The sequence below is a fragment of the Oncorhynchus tshawytscha genome, linkage group LG31 (genome assembly GCF_018296145.1).
Source record: "Oncorhynchus tshawytscha isolate Ot180627B linkage group LG31, Otsh_v2.0, whole genome shotgun sequence".
NCBI classification, from domain to species: Eukaryota; Metazoa; Chordata; class Actinopteri; order Salmoniformes; family Salmonidae; genus Oncorhynchus; species Oncorhynchus tshawytscha.
In genome coordinates, this window is record NC_056459.1 from 28,588,758 (window position 1) to 28,603,593 (window position 14,836).

General features: G+C 48.7%; 1 protein-coding gene across 3 annotated transcripts in view; it reads right to left on the bottom strand.

Annotated features, from left to right (window-relative positions):
- LOC112229211 (rho family-interacting cell polarization regulator 2-like) overlaps positions 1 to 14,836 on the bottom strand; it is a 133,473-nt gene that overhangs the window by 63,921 nt on the left and 54,716 nt on the right. The window contains exon 1 of one of the 3 annotated variants that reach the window (XM_042310416.1): positions 3,268 to 3,465. The exons of the other annotated variants lie outside the window; for them this stretch is intronic. The gene's annotated coding sequence lies outside the window, so the exon portion shown is untranslated. Of the gene's footprint in view, positions 1 to 3,267; positions 3,466 to 14,836 lie in introns of those variants that run through there. 3 annotated transcript variants of the gene reach the window in all.

The window sequence follows — 14,836 nt, forward strand, 5'->3', positions numbered from 1 at the left end:
TCTCCTGCTGTATCATAGCAGCCCCTCCTTCATCTCCTCTCCTGATGTATCCTAGCAGCCCCTCCTTCATCTCCTCTCCTGCTGTATCATAGCAGCCCCTCCTTAGTTTCCTTTCCTTCTGTATCCTAGCAGCCCCTCCTTCATCTTCTCTCCTGATGTATCCTAGCAGCCCCTCCTTCATCTCCTCTCCTGCTGTATCATAGCAGCCCCTCCTTCATCTCCTCTCCTGATGTATCCTAGCAGCCCCTCCTTCATCTCCTCTCCTGCTGTATCATAGCAGCCCCTCCTTCATCTCCTCTCCTGCTGTATCATAGCAGCCCCTCCTTTATCCCCCCTGCTGTCTAATACTAGCCACTCCTGCAGGATATCATAAATTCTCTTTCTCATCCAACTCCCTAACCCCAATCCCAACATCCCCTTTTGCCTTTTCTAACTAGTTAAATAAAGGCTAAATAAAAATAAATAAAAACTATAAATTCCAACTCTCTTCTCCCCTTTCCTACCCACCTCACTCATTCTTCTGCTGTTTCATCACAGAAGCTCATGAAGAATATCAGAAATCCCCTTTCTCATTTTACTCCCACATCTATCCATTCTCTTCCCTCCCGATTTACAAGCTCCCCTCTTCCCCTCCCCAACTCAGATTTACATCCTTCCCCATTCCTCACCTACTGTCTAAGCAGCCCCTCCAGAGGAATGTAAAAAAATAAATCCTCTTCTCAATTTAACTCTCAACTCCACCCCTCCACTCCTCCTACCATCCCCAGAAATACCTCTTCCGCTTAAGGATGCCTCTGTCAGGGATGGACGTGTCAGGACACCAGAGACAGAGTCTGTCCGGAGGAAGGATAACATGACAGGGGTATCTCTAGAACAGATAACCCCAAGAGTCCAGCTCAGGTCACTAGATCCTGGTGAGACACTGACTGATTAAAACCTCAAATAAGCCTGGGAGAGGTCTGGATGAAACCTGGTTTACGGTATAGACTGTGGACTAAACAGAACAATACTATAGAGCTGTTGGTTTGAATAAAGAACAATGACTTTGATTCCTGTGGATTAATAACACAATGGAAGCTTGTTTCTCATTTGGGAAAGTAACTGTTAGGCTTTTTCAGGAACTAGAGATTTGCATGAAATTCTAAGAATCAGTGTTCTCTCTCCCAGCTGGGCGTCCTTACAACACTGCTGGCCACAACGTCTGCTACACTCCTTATGAAATGTTTATCAGCTGTGAAAACTAAAAGGCACACCATTTTAAAGATTGCAAGGCCAACATTTCTTAAGAAATTAGAACCACACACATATGGACACACACGGGCATGCGCACGCACACACACATAGTTCTCCATTCCGAGAAAATGAAATAGGGTGTTCTTGAAGAGCTCAGTACAAAAAGTCACATGTTATGATACAGAGTTTCTTAGACCACCTCAGCGTTAAAACACTGAGCGTTTTCAGTTTCCTCCTAACCTTAAGCCTTGACATTCATCTTTCCATTTTTGCTCTGTATTTAGTGTGGGCTGCAGATTACACACGCACAGCTTGGTGTGGGCTGCAGATTACAGCATTAGAGACCATACAAAAGACCTGAGGACTGACGTTCCCTGCAGCCTTCTATGGCGCCACATTTCATTGTGTTCAGGGGCCCTCCCTGTTGCATTGAGGAGAAGAACAATCAGCAAAGAACATGCCGTGTTTGTCTGAATTTACACCAGACCACAGTGCTATAATAATTTATTTAATGAGCCAGAGAGAGAGGGAATGAGAGAGAGGAGAAGAGAGAGAGAGGGGGAGAAAGAGAGCGAGTGTGAGAGACAAGGGGGCAGAGGGAGAGGAAAGAGCGAAAGAGAGAGAGGGAGAAAAAAGGAAAGAGCGAAAGAGAGAGGGAGAAAAAGGAAAGAGCGATATTGCTGGAAAGGCCGGTAGAAGGGGACTGGGAACTGGGACGGTGTCTGGCAGCAGCAATGCCAGCTGGTTTAGGCCTTGGCATCCTACTTCTAACCCCCGTCCTGAGTCTTACCATCAAAACGACTAACTAAACGAATATGGCCTGGCAATGGAGCAAAGCCCTTCAGTTAAACCATATCAAAGCAAGGCGTTTTCTACAGAGAAACATTTTACCCTTGAAGTGACCTTTTCTGAAAACAAAACATGCCGCTGGAGTGGAGTGGAGTGGAGTGGAGTGGAGGGCATAGCAGTGGTGTTTAGGATGGTGTTTGTAATGCATTAATGAGAACATTACATTTCCACTGATGTCTATACACTTCAGTAGCATAACAGGACAGGCAATAAGAGGAGGGGATGAAGTAACCTGTGTTATTGAGTGATACTGCTTTTCATTGTCAATTCTATTCTATCATGCTTATGTTGTGAGAGAATGCAAAGACTAAGATACTGAATCCTTCCAGAAACCATATTAAATTATGAATGGGCTGTGATCTCTGGCCTTACAACAGGTATAGGTAGTAAACTAAACCCAGTAACTGCATTTGAAATTGACAATAGCATAATGCCCCCTGACCTCTCCTAAACCTGCAGGGGAATTTCGCAAAATCCCTGCTTGCTGACCCAGTTCACTCTGTCCATGCGAGTTATGGTGAGTGTCCTTCTCCCCTGTCTACAACACTATGTGAACCAAACTCCCACACACACAAGTGCAGTTATTCTTCCAAACCTACAATCACAAGACTGACATTTACCATTTAACCCCCAATTTCCTAAACCCAAATCCCAACCACAGCGCAGCTCTGAAGAGTTATGGCATTAACATCACAACGGATCATGATGAAGCGACCGCTGTGGTCAGAAGCAAAGGAAAGTGGTCAACAAACTCACGAAGAAACATGTTCACCGACACCGAGACCTCAAGAGAAACTGTCAAGTATGATTGTGATCTGTCGATGATCAGTTTATCCTCACGATATAGGAGGCGGTATCTCGTCATAGCTAACCAATTATATGGGATCTGATGTTGACATCCACAATTGCAAAATAGTTTTGTAGTTGAATAAAATGCATCTGTTTTATGTATTGTTAAGGCAATAATCACACGTGTTTAGTTGTCTATTTCGTAAGTGTATATGGTTATAGTTTACTGACCCATTGCCCTACTAAAGCCCTTCTAATTTACGAATCTCTACTCAGTTACTCTTGTATAAAGACGCACAATTATCTACTCATCGAGCTCGCATCTTGCTCAAGCAATATAAGAAAAGTTCTTATTTAGTCTAAATGCAAGACAAGAGAGAAAATCTAGCAACTCACCTCTGAAAAACTTATCTCAACTAAATCATATGTATTGTCTGCTAACTGCGCCGCTCCATCCGTTTATAAAGGAGAAGCCCCGTCAATTCCTAACGGTCAATTCCTTCCCTCTTCTGAACGTTTATCTTTTCCCTTGATAAAACAGCCTACAAACCCCCGCTCCCTACCAAATTCATGTGTACGTTCCAGTTTGGGTTTGTAGCGCTTGCCCTGAGCAGCGTTGGACCAATGAACAAGCAGAGTTGTAACGGTAGGCGGGGCTGCTCATTTGACCTCACAACACAACAGGCGACGAGTTGGCGTCCCTGCAAAGACATCGGCAGTTCGGCACTATTCGGTCATTGCTGTTAGTGCATGCGGACCAGGGCGACGGACTGGGGTAAAGTAAACCCACTGTGTTTACACAGCTGTCACGGTATGGACTATCTCTTCATTTCCACTGCCCCTCCAGATAGGCTATGATTAAGCCGCTGCTGAGCCTGTAAAGGGGTAGCAGTCTATTTGTACATTTGGCTACACAGGCCCCTACACGTTATGAAGACTGGAGGATTTTATTGGCAAAAGCTTCATCTTTCTGTATGGATCAATAATCATATTAATATAATGCATAAACCATTACATTGCATAGATATTATATTTACTTTGAGCAACAATCCTCCTCAAGGACAACAAATATTATTTTCAGAACAGAAGTCAAGCTCAGGGACAGGGCCATGTCCAATTGGCCCCGGGCATCTCAAATACATTTTTCCTCAAGAGTGTTTACAGAAATGGCATTAGGCAAACAAATTAAATTGAACCAGGGACAGGACAAACAGTTTAATCCGTGGCTACCTTAACTGCATGTATGCCTAATAGGGTACAGCTCCACAGTACAGCGCCGCACCGACATGAAAATAGATTTCCACTTGGAGGATGGATGGAGGGATGGATGATGGAGGGATGGATGATGGAGGGAGGGAGGGATGGATGGAGGGAGGGATGGATGATGGAGGGATGGATGATGGAGGGAGGGATGGATGATGGAGGATGGAGGGATGGATGATGGAGGGATGGATGATGGAGGGATGGATGATGGAGGGATGGAGGGATGGAGGGATGGAAGGAGGGATGGAGGGATGGATGATGGAGGGATGGATGATGGAGGGATGGATGATGGGTGGATGGAGGGATGGATGATGGAGGGATGGAGGGATGGATGGATGATGGAGGGAGGGATGGAGGGATGGTTGATGGAGGGATGGTGGGATGGTGGAATGGAGGAATGATGGAGGGATGGATGGATGATGGAGGGATGGTGGGATGGTGGAATGATGGAGGGATGGATGGATGATGGAGGGATGGTGGGATGGAGGAATGATGAATGGATGATGGATGATGGAGGGATGGTGGGATGGAGGAATGATGGAGGGATGGATGGATGGAGGGACGGAGGGATGGATGATGGATAGAGTGAGGGATGGGGTGGAAAATGGGCTGTCTGATCAAATCAATCAGTCAAATTTTAATACAGAGGAAGGAACTTCGTAATGAACCCACTGGGCACAGACGTCAATTCAATGTCTTTTCCACATTGGTTCAACATCATTTCATTGAAATGACGTGGAAACAACGTTGATTCAACCAGTGTGTCCAGTGGGAAGTGACTGATAGCATGTGTTTGTACACATGCATATACACACACTCCTATTCAAATGCACACATGTGCACACACACGGACACACACACATGTAAATAGTGCCAGACATGCAGTCAAACATATTCAGTTGACCTTGATGTCTTCTGTTTTTTACATTGTTGTTTTCTGTTTTCCTTTTTTCTCTTTTGTTCATTTTGTTGGTTGTTTGCGCATTGGGGGACAGGGGCTTGGGGACAGGGGCTTGGGGACAGGGGCTTGGGGGACAGGGGCTTGGGGGACAGGGGCTTGGGGGACAGGGGCTTGGGGGACAGGGGCTTGGGGGACAGGGGCTTGGGGGGGCTTGGGGGACAGGGGCTTGGGGGACAGGGGCTTGGGGGACAGGGGCTTGGGGGACAGGGGCTTGGGGACAGGGGCTTGGGGGACAGGGGCTTGGGGGACAGGGACAGGGGCTTGGGGGACAGGGGCTTGGGGACAGGGGCTTGGGGGACAGGGGCTTGGGGGACAGGGGCTTGGGGACAGGGGCTTGGGGACAGGGGCTTGGGGGACAGGGGCTTGGGGACAGGGGCTTGGGGGGGGCTTGGGGACAGGGGCTTGGGGGACAGGGGCTTGGGGGACAGGGGCTTGGGGGACAGGGGCTTGGGGGACAGGGGCTTGGGGGACAGGGGGGGCTTGGGGGACAGGGGCTTGGGGGACAGGGGGCTTGGGGACAGGGGCTTGGGGACAGGGGCTTGGGGGACAGGGGCTTGGGGACTTGGGGCTTGGGGGACAGGGGCTTGGGGGACAGGGGCTTGGGGGACAGGGGCTTGGGGACAGGGGCTGGGGGGGCTTGGGGACAGGGCTTGGGGACAGGGGGGGCTTGGGGGGACAGGGGCTTGGGGGACAGGGGCTTGGGGACACAGGGGGACTTGGGGACAGGGGCTTGGGGGACAGGGGCTTGGGGGACAGGGGCTTGGGGGACAGGGGCTTGGGGGACAGGGGCTTGGGGGACAGGGGCTTGGGGACAGGGGCTTGGGGGACAGGGGCTTGGGGGACAGGGGCTTGGGGGGGGACAGGGGCTTGGGGACAGGGGGGGGACAGGGGCTTGGGGACAGGGGCTTGGGGGACAGGGGCTTGGGGGGGGCTTGGGGGACAGGGGCTTGGGGGGGGCTTGGGGGACAGGGGCTTGGGGACAGGGGGGGCTTGGGGGACAGGGGCTTGGGGGACAGGGGCTTGGGGGACAGGGGCTTGGGGGACAGGGGCTTGGGGGACAGGGGCTTGGGGGACAGGGGCTTGGGGACAGGGGCTTGGGGGACAGGGGCTTGGGGGACAGGGGCTTGGGGACAGGGGCTTGGGGGACAGGGGCTTGGGGGACAGGGGCTTGGGGACAGGGGCTTGGGGGACAGGGGCTTGGGGGACAGGGGCTTGGGGGACAGGGGCTTGGGGGACAGGGGCTTGGGGACAGGGGGGACAGGGGCTTGGGGGACAGGGGCTACAGGGGGACAGGGGCTTGGGGGACAGGGGCTTGGGGACAGGGGCTACAGGGGGACAGGGGCTTGGGGGACAGGGGCTTGGGGGACAGGGGCTAGGGGGACAGGGGCTACAGGGGGACAGGGGCTTGGGGAGGGGGACAGGGGCTAGGGGGACAGGGGCTACAGGGGGACAGGGGCTAGGGGGACAGGGGGGCTAGGGGGACAGGGGCTTGGGGGACAGGGGGGGACAGGGGCTTGGGGACAGGGGCTTGGGGACAGGGGCTTGGGGGACAGGGGCTTGGGGGGGGGCTTGGGGACAGGGGCTTGGGGGGACAGGGGCTTGGGGGACAGGGGCTTGGGGGACAGGGGCTTGGGGGACAGGGGCTTGGGGACAGGGGCTTGGGGGACAGGGGCTTGGGGGACAGGGGCTTGGGGGACAGGGGGACTTGGGGGGGGCTTGGGGGACAGGGGCTTGGGGGACAGGGGCTTGGGGGACAGGGGCTTGGGGACAGGGGCTTGGGGACAGGGGCTTGGGGGACAGGGGCTTGGGGACAGGGGCTTGGGGGACAGGGGCTTGGGGGACAGGGGCTTGGGGACTTGGGGGTGGGAAATTGAATTATTTAATTAAATATTTCTCGGCGGTGGGGACTGTGGGGGGAGTCTCAGATGGTTGAGCAGCTTCACTGTAACTAGATTGTATATTTTAATATTCAATATTAAAAAATTAAAAATTAAATGTAAAAAATTATTAATGTCGTCAAGGGTTACTGTAATGAAATTTGGGAATGTTTTATCTAAATCAACGTGTAATGTTTTATCTAAATCAACGTGTATTGTGCACATTATACAGCAGGTATGAACAGTTAAGTGTCAATATTATTATTTTTTATTTCTATATCATGATCATGATCTCAAAGATGAAACTTGATTTAGACTAAGCAAGTTTTGAGCATAAATTAATTGTGGCAACTACCAGCATTGTCCTGGCACAGTACAGCAACACAGTATTCCAAGTGTCACCGTGCAGCTCTGTTCTGTGTGATCAAGTTGTAGAATAAGGGATGAGAAGGTTAACAAGCAAATACACACACAACATACAACACACACAACACACAACAAAAGCAGTTGGTATCGTCCCAATTTCTGAAAAAGCCAGAAAAACATATATATTAGTAATGTCGCTGCTGGGAGGTGAATACTGTTCAGAGGTTATGCTGACGTAAATCTGTCAAGCTACTGTTCTGTTCATGAACACCGTATTGTGTAAACCTCTGTGGTTTCTCACTCAGGCAGGCAGTGTGTTTCAGCCTGCGGCTACAGGGCACAGACACCTACACAGTAACATCCTCTCCTCTCCTCTATCCTCTCCTCTATCCTCTCCCCTCTCCCCTCCTTTTCTCTCTCTCCTCTCCTCTCCTCTATCCTCTCCCCTCCCCTTCCTCTCTCCCCTCTCCTCTCCTCTCCTCTCCTCTCCTCTCCTCTCCTCCCTCTCCTCTCTCCTCCTCTCCTCTCCTCTCCTCTCCTCTCCTCTCCTCTCCTCTCCTCCTCCTCTCCTCTCCTCTCCTCTCCTCTCCCTCTCCTCTCCCTCTCCTCTCAGCTGGCGTACAGCTCATCCTGTAATTACGGCTAGCTGTCATCAACAGCCCCCGACCAGCAGCTATATTTACTGGAGAGCCAACAAACAGACCCAGCTCCCTGGTAGGATCACTTAAAAGAGCTGCTAAGCCATGGATAGAAGGATTAGCGGCTGGACTGATCCCAGATCAGTTTGTGTATTGGTAGAAGGATTAGATCCTTGACTGGTTCCAGCTCTGTTTGTGTAGCGAGCCATGGGTAGAAGGATTAGAGCCTGGATGGGTCCCAGATCAGTTTGTGTCATTGACCAATAGAAGATTAATTCACACAACAGGACGTAATGTTACGGGTCTGAATGGGACCACCTCTCTCAGACATCTCAGCCGACACCCCTCACACACACCCCTCTTTCAATCCCTCACCCCCGGAGCACTTGTGACCACTTACATGGAGAGAGCCACTCGGACATGCCATATGACAGGGGGAAAGGGCGAAGGGGGGCAAGAGATCAAGGGCAGTGACATCTGAGGGTGAGAGTGGAACAGGGAGGGTTAGGGTGGGAGGGGTCAGTGGAACAGGGAGGGTTAGGGTGGGAGGGGTCAGTGGAACAGGGAGGGTTAGTGTGGGAGGGGTCAGTGGAACAGGGAGGGTTAGGGTGGGAGGGGTCAGTATAACAGGGAGGGTTAGGGTGGGAGGGGTCAGTGGAACAGGGAGGGTTAGGGTGGGAGGGGTCAGTGGAACAGGGAGGGTTAGGGTGGGAGGGGTCAGTGGAACAGGGAGGGTTAGGGTGGGAGGGGTCAGTATAACAGGGAGGGTTAGGGTGGGAGGGGTCAGTGGAACAGGGAGGGTTAGGGTGGGAGGGGGTCAGTGGAACAGGGAGGGTTAGGGTGGGAGGGGTCAGTGGAACAGGGAGGGTTAGGGTGGGAGGGGTCAGTAGAACAGGGAGGGTTAGGGTGGGATGGGTCAGTGGTGTCTATTCTCTGGTTACCTGTTTACATCCTACTAGACACCATAGTGATGTTTTACATCCTACTAGACACCATAGTGATGTTTTACATCCTACTAGACACCATAGTAATGTTGTACATCCTACTAGACACCATAGTAATGTTGTACATCCTACTAGACACCATAGTAATGTTTTACATCCTACTAGACACCATAGTAATGTTTTACATCCTACCAGACACCATAGTGATGTTTTACATCCTACTAGACACCATAGTAATGTTTTACATCCTACTAGACACCATAGTGATGTTTTACATCCTACTAGACACCATAGTAATGTTTTACATCCTACTTGACACCATAGTAATGTTTTACATCCTACTTGACACCATAGTGATGTTTTACATCCTACTTGACACCATAGTAATGTTTTACATCCTACTAGACACCATAGTAATGTTTTACATCCTACTAGACACCATAGTAATGTTTTACATCCTACTAGACACCATAGTAATGGAGGCCATGTACAGCCATGTCTCAGGGCTCGTTACCACCCTGGAAATAGCCTGGTTCATTGTATGTTTGAGAGAATGCCTCCGTGAGTCCTCCAAACACTGAACCACTTTAACTGTATAGACTGAAGTGTACTGTATGTGATCACCCTATGATCACTCGGCTACACAGCTGATGCCTGCCGTACCCTCATCCTACTCCTCCTCTGTTCCTCTGGTGATGTAGAGGTTAACCCCTGCAGCCCCCAGTATCACTCCCGATCCCCAGGCACTCTCATTTGTTGACTTCTGCAACTGTAAAAGCCTTGGGTTCATGCATGTTAACATCAGAAGCATCCTCCCTAAGTTTGCTTTATTCACTGCTTTAGCACACTCCGCCAACCCAGATGTCCTAGTCGTGTCTGAATCCTGGCTTAGGAAGAAAAACATCTGAAATTTCCATCCCCAATACAGCCTTTCCCGTCCAGACAGAACTGCTAAAGGGGGCGGAATTGCAATCTACTGTAGAGCTCTGTCATACTATCCAGAACTATGCCCAAACAGTTTGAGCTTCTACTTTTAAAGATCCATCTCTCCAGAAATAGGTCCCTCACTGTTGTTGCTTGTTATAGACCCCCCTCAGCTCCCAGCTGTGCCCTGGACACCATATGTGAATTGAATGCCAACCATCTATCGTCAGAGTTCATACTACTAGGTGACCTAAATTGGGATATGCTTAACATCCCGGCCGTCCTACAATCTAAGCTAGATGCCCTCAATCTCACACAAATTATCAAGGAACCTACCAGGTACAACCCCAAATCCGTAAACATGGGCACCCATATAGATATCATCCTGACCAACTTGCCCTCTAAATACACCACAGCTGTTTTCAACCAGGATCTCAGCGATCACTGCCTCATTGCCTGCGTCCGTTATTTGTCCCCGGTCAAACGACCACCACTGTCATCACTGTCAAACGCTCTCTAAAACACGTATGCGAGCAGGCCTTTCTAATCAACCTGGCCCGGGTATCCTGGAAGGATATTGACCTCATCCCGTCAGTAGAGGATGCCTGGTTGTTCTTTAAAAGTGCTTTCCTCACCATCTTAAATAAGCAAAAAAAAGTTTAACTAAGAGCGGTTATAGCCCTTGGTTCACTCCAGACTTGACTGCCCTTGACCAGCACAAAAACACCCTGTGGCGTACTGCAATAGCATTGAATTGTCCCCGCAATATGCAACTTTTCAGGGAAGTCAGGAACCAATACACATAGTCTGTCACGGCTGGCTGAAGGACTGGACGAAGGTGCAGCATGGTAAGCATACATTTGAACTTTATTTTAAAATGACGCCGACAAAACGAAGGACAAAATAACAAACCGTGACGCTTTGTGCTATGTGCCCTGAAGAACCACAAAGTTAACTTCCCACAAAACAGGTGGGGGAAAAGGGTACCTAAGTATGGTTCCCAATCAGAGACAACGATAGACAGCTGTCCCTGATTGAGAACCATTCCAGGCCAAGACATAGAAATACAAAACATAGAAAAAAGGACATAGAATGCCCACCTTAGTCACACCCTGGCCTAACCAAAATAGAGAATAAAAAGCCTCTCTATGGTCAGGGTGTGACACAGTCAGTTAGGAAAGCAAAGGCTAGCTTTTTCAAACAGATATTTGCATCCTGCAGCACTAATTCCAAAAAGTTTTGGAACACTGTAAAGTCCATGGAGAATAAGAGCACCTCCTCCCAGTGTTTCCTAGTCTCCCAGAGACTAGGAAACACTGTCACCACTGCTAAATCCACGATAATCGAGAAATTCAATAAGCATTTCTCTATGGCTGGGCATGCTTTCCAGCTGGCTAACCCAACCCTGGCCAACAGCTCTGCACCCCCCGCAGCAACTGGCCCAAGCCCCCCTCCGTTTCTCCTTCACCCAAATCCAGACAGCTGATGTTCTGAAAGAGCTGCAAAATCCACAGTCATGCCAATCTTCAAAAAGGGAGACACTCTAGACCCAAACAGTTACAGACCTATATCCATCCTGCCCTGCCTTTCTAAAGTCTTCGAAAGCGAAGTGAACAAACAGATTACCGACCATTTCGAATCCCACCGTACCTTCTCCGCTACGCAATCTGGTTTCCGAGCTGGTCACGGGTGCACCTCAGCCATGCTCAAGGTCCTAAACAATATCATAACCGCCATCGATAAAAGACAGTACTGTGCAGCCGTCTTCATCAACCTGGCCAGGGCTTTCAACTCTGCCAATCACCGTAATCTTATTGGTAGACTCAACAGCCTTGGTTTCTCTAATGACTGCCTCGCCTGGTTCGCTCAGATAGAGTTCAGTGTGTCAAATCGGAGGGCCTGTTGTTCGGATCTCTGGCAGTCTCTATGGGGGTGCCACAAGGTTCAATTCTCGGGCCGACTCTTTTCTCTGTATACATCAATGATGGCGCTCTTGCTGCTGGTGGTTCTTTGATCCACCTCTACGCAGATTACACCATTCTGTATACATCTGGCTCATCTCTGGACACTGTGTTAACAAACCTCCAAACGAGCTTCAACGTCATACAACACTCCTTCCTTTGCCTCCAACTGCTCTTAAATGCTAGTAAAACAAAATGCATGCTCTTCAACCGATCGCTGCCCGCACCTGCTCGGCCAACTAGCATCACTACTCTGGACAGTTCTGACTTAGAATATGTGGACAACTATAAATACCTAGGTATCTGGCTAGACTGTAAACTCTCCTTCCAGACTCACATTAAGCAGCTCCAATCCAAAGTTAAATCTAGAATTGGCTTCCTATTTCACAACAAAGCCTCCTTCACTCATTCTGCCAAACATACCCTCGTAAAACTGACTATCCTACCGATCCTTGACTTTGGCGATGTCATTTACAAAATAGCCTCCAACACTCTACTCAGCAAATTGGATGCAGTCTATCACAGTGCCATCCGTTTTGTCACCAAAGTCCCATATACTACCCACCGCTGCAACCTGTATCCTCTCGTTGGCTGGTCCTCGCTACATATTAGTCGCCAAACCCACTGGCTCCAGGTCAGCTATAAGTCTTTGTTAGGTAACGCTCCACCTTATCTCAGCTCACTGGTCATCATAGCAACATCCACCCGTAGCACACGCTCCAGCAGGTATATTTCACTGGTCATCCCCAAAGCCAACACCTCCTTTGGCTGCCTTTCCTTCCAGTTCCCTGCTGCCAATGACTGGAACGAATGGCAAACATTACTGAAGCTGGAGACTTATATCGCACTCACTAACATTAAGCGTCAGCTGTCAGAGCAGCTTACCGATCGCTGCAGCTGTACACAGCCCATCTGTAAATAACCCATCCAACCAACTACCTACCTCATCCCCATATTTGTTTTCATTTTTCTGCTCTTTTGCACAGAAGTATTTTCAACTTGCACATCCTCTGTATTACTCTAGTGTAAATTGCTTAATTGTAATGAATCACTATTGGCCTATTTATTGCCTTACCTCCTTTCTTCATTTTGCACACACTGTATACAGACTTTTCTATTGTGTTATTGACTGTATGTTTGTTTATTCCATGTGTAACTCTGTGCTGTTGTTTTTGTCTCACTGCTTTGCTTTATCTTGCCCAGGTCACAGTTATAAATGAGAACTTGTTCTCAACTGGCCTACCTGGTTAAATAAATAGGTTTCGGCTACTATATGATACTCAAATTTTCTCTATACCCATCATGAGGTTGCTACAACCTAGCTTATGAATGAAAGTTTACAACTCAGATGCACACAGGTCGGGCAAAAAATGTGAGATGACAGATAGTGACACATGGACAGACAGTGACACATTTAATAAATTGCACACTCTTGCCTGCATCTAGCTGATCTAGGGTGTAATCATTAGTCCAACAGTTGCAAACAAGAGTTTCTATTGGACAAATTCAGGTACTCAACAGAACGAACCCCCGATCACGCATAAACACAGTTTGCTTTCATAACAGCCACCTTGTATTCCTTCTAGCCTCTATGCGCTCTCCTCCTCTCACCTTTGCTCTTCATTTGAACAACACATCAGCTGTATGTGACAACAACAAAAAATTCCAAGCCAAACCATATCATAACCGCTACACACAGCCTGCATCATTGTCCCCATATTAGCTAAAGTAACATCATAATCAACATAGCTAAAATAACTCATGTGTTAGTAAAACCGCTACAATCATGCAGTAACATTACAGTGGATAGTCAGTAAGCAGTTACACCGGTGGGCCCCGGTGGCAATAAATTAATAAAACCAAAACTTGGAAGAGTTCCAGTTTTGTGTTGGATAGTCATAGCCAGCTGGCTAACATAGCATCCCTCTGTTTGAGCCAGGTATTTGAGTAACTAAACTAGCCAGCTGCATTTGCTAGCTAAGTAAGTGAAACTGAAAGTGTAAAAAATGACAGTCTCTCTCTCTCTTGCTTCTCCTTCCTTTTTGAATAAATGAATTCATTCAAAACTGTTCAACTATTGTCTTTCTCTCTCTTTGAATCAACTACTCACCACATTTTATGCACTGCAGTGCTAGCTAGCTCTAGCTTATGCTTTCAGTACTAGATTCATTCTCTGATACTTGATTGGGTGAACAAAATGTCAGCTCATGCTGCAAGAGCTCTGATAGGTTGGAGGACGTCCTCCGGAAGTTGTCATAATTACTGTGTAAGTCTATGGAAGGGGGAGAGAACCAAGAGCCTCCTAGGTTTTGTATTGAAGTCAATGTACCAAGAGGAGGACGGAAGCTAGCTGTCCTCCGGCTACATCATGGGGCGGCAGGGTAGCCTAGTGTTTAGAGCTTTCGACTAGTAACCGGAAGGTTGCAAGTTCAAACCCCCGAGCTGACAAGGTACAAATCTGTCGTTCTGCCCCTGAACAGGCAGTTAACCCACTGTTCCTAGGAAGTTAATCCACTGTTCCTAGGCCGTCATTGAAAATTAGAATTTGTTCTTAACTGACTTGCCTAGTTAAATAAAGGTAAAATAAAATAAATAAATAAATGGTGCTACCCTACAGAGTGCTGTTGAGACTACTGTAGACCTGCATTGCCAAACAGTGTGTTTTAATCAATTATTTGGTGACTATATTTAGTAAAGTTTTATCTAAAACTGATAACTTTTACAAATTTAATTTTATGAAATTCACTGAGGAGGATGGTCCTCCCTTTGATCCTCTGAGGAACCTCCACTGATGTGGACGGTGGGGGGGACTAGCACTTACAGCCTTCAAAATGGCTTTGAAAGTTCACTCAACCATGTGGCTGTTCTGTGAATGTTTACTGGTGGGTGGGTAGCAGTGAGACAGGCAGTGCTGCTCAGCCTCAGATGTGGGCAGATTATAGCGCTGTCATGCCCTGTAGCATGGTTAATGACAGGGCTTTGACTGCTGCAGGTAGGCCTAAGCCCAGCCTCCAAGAACCAGCTTTATTGT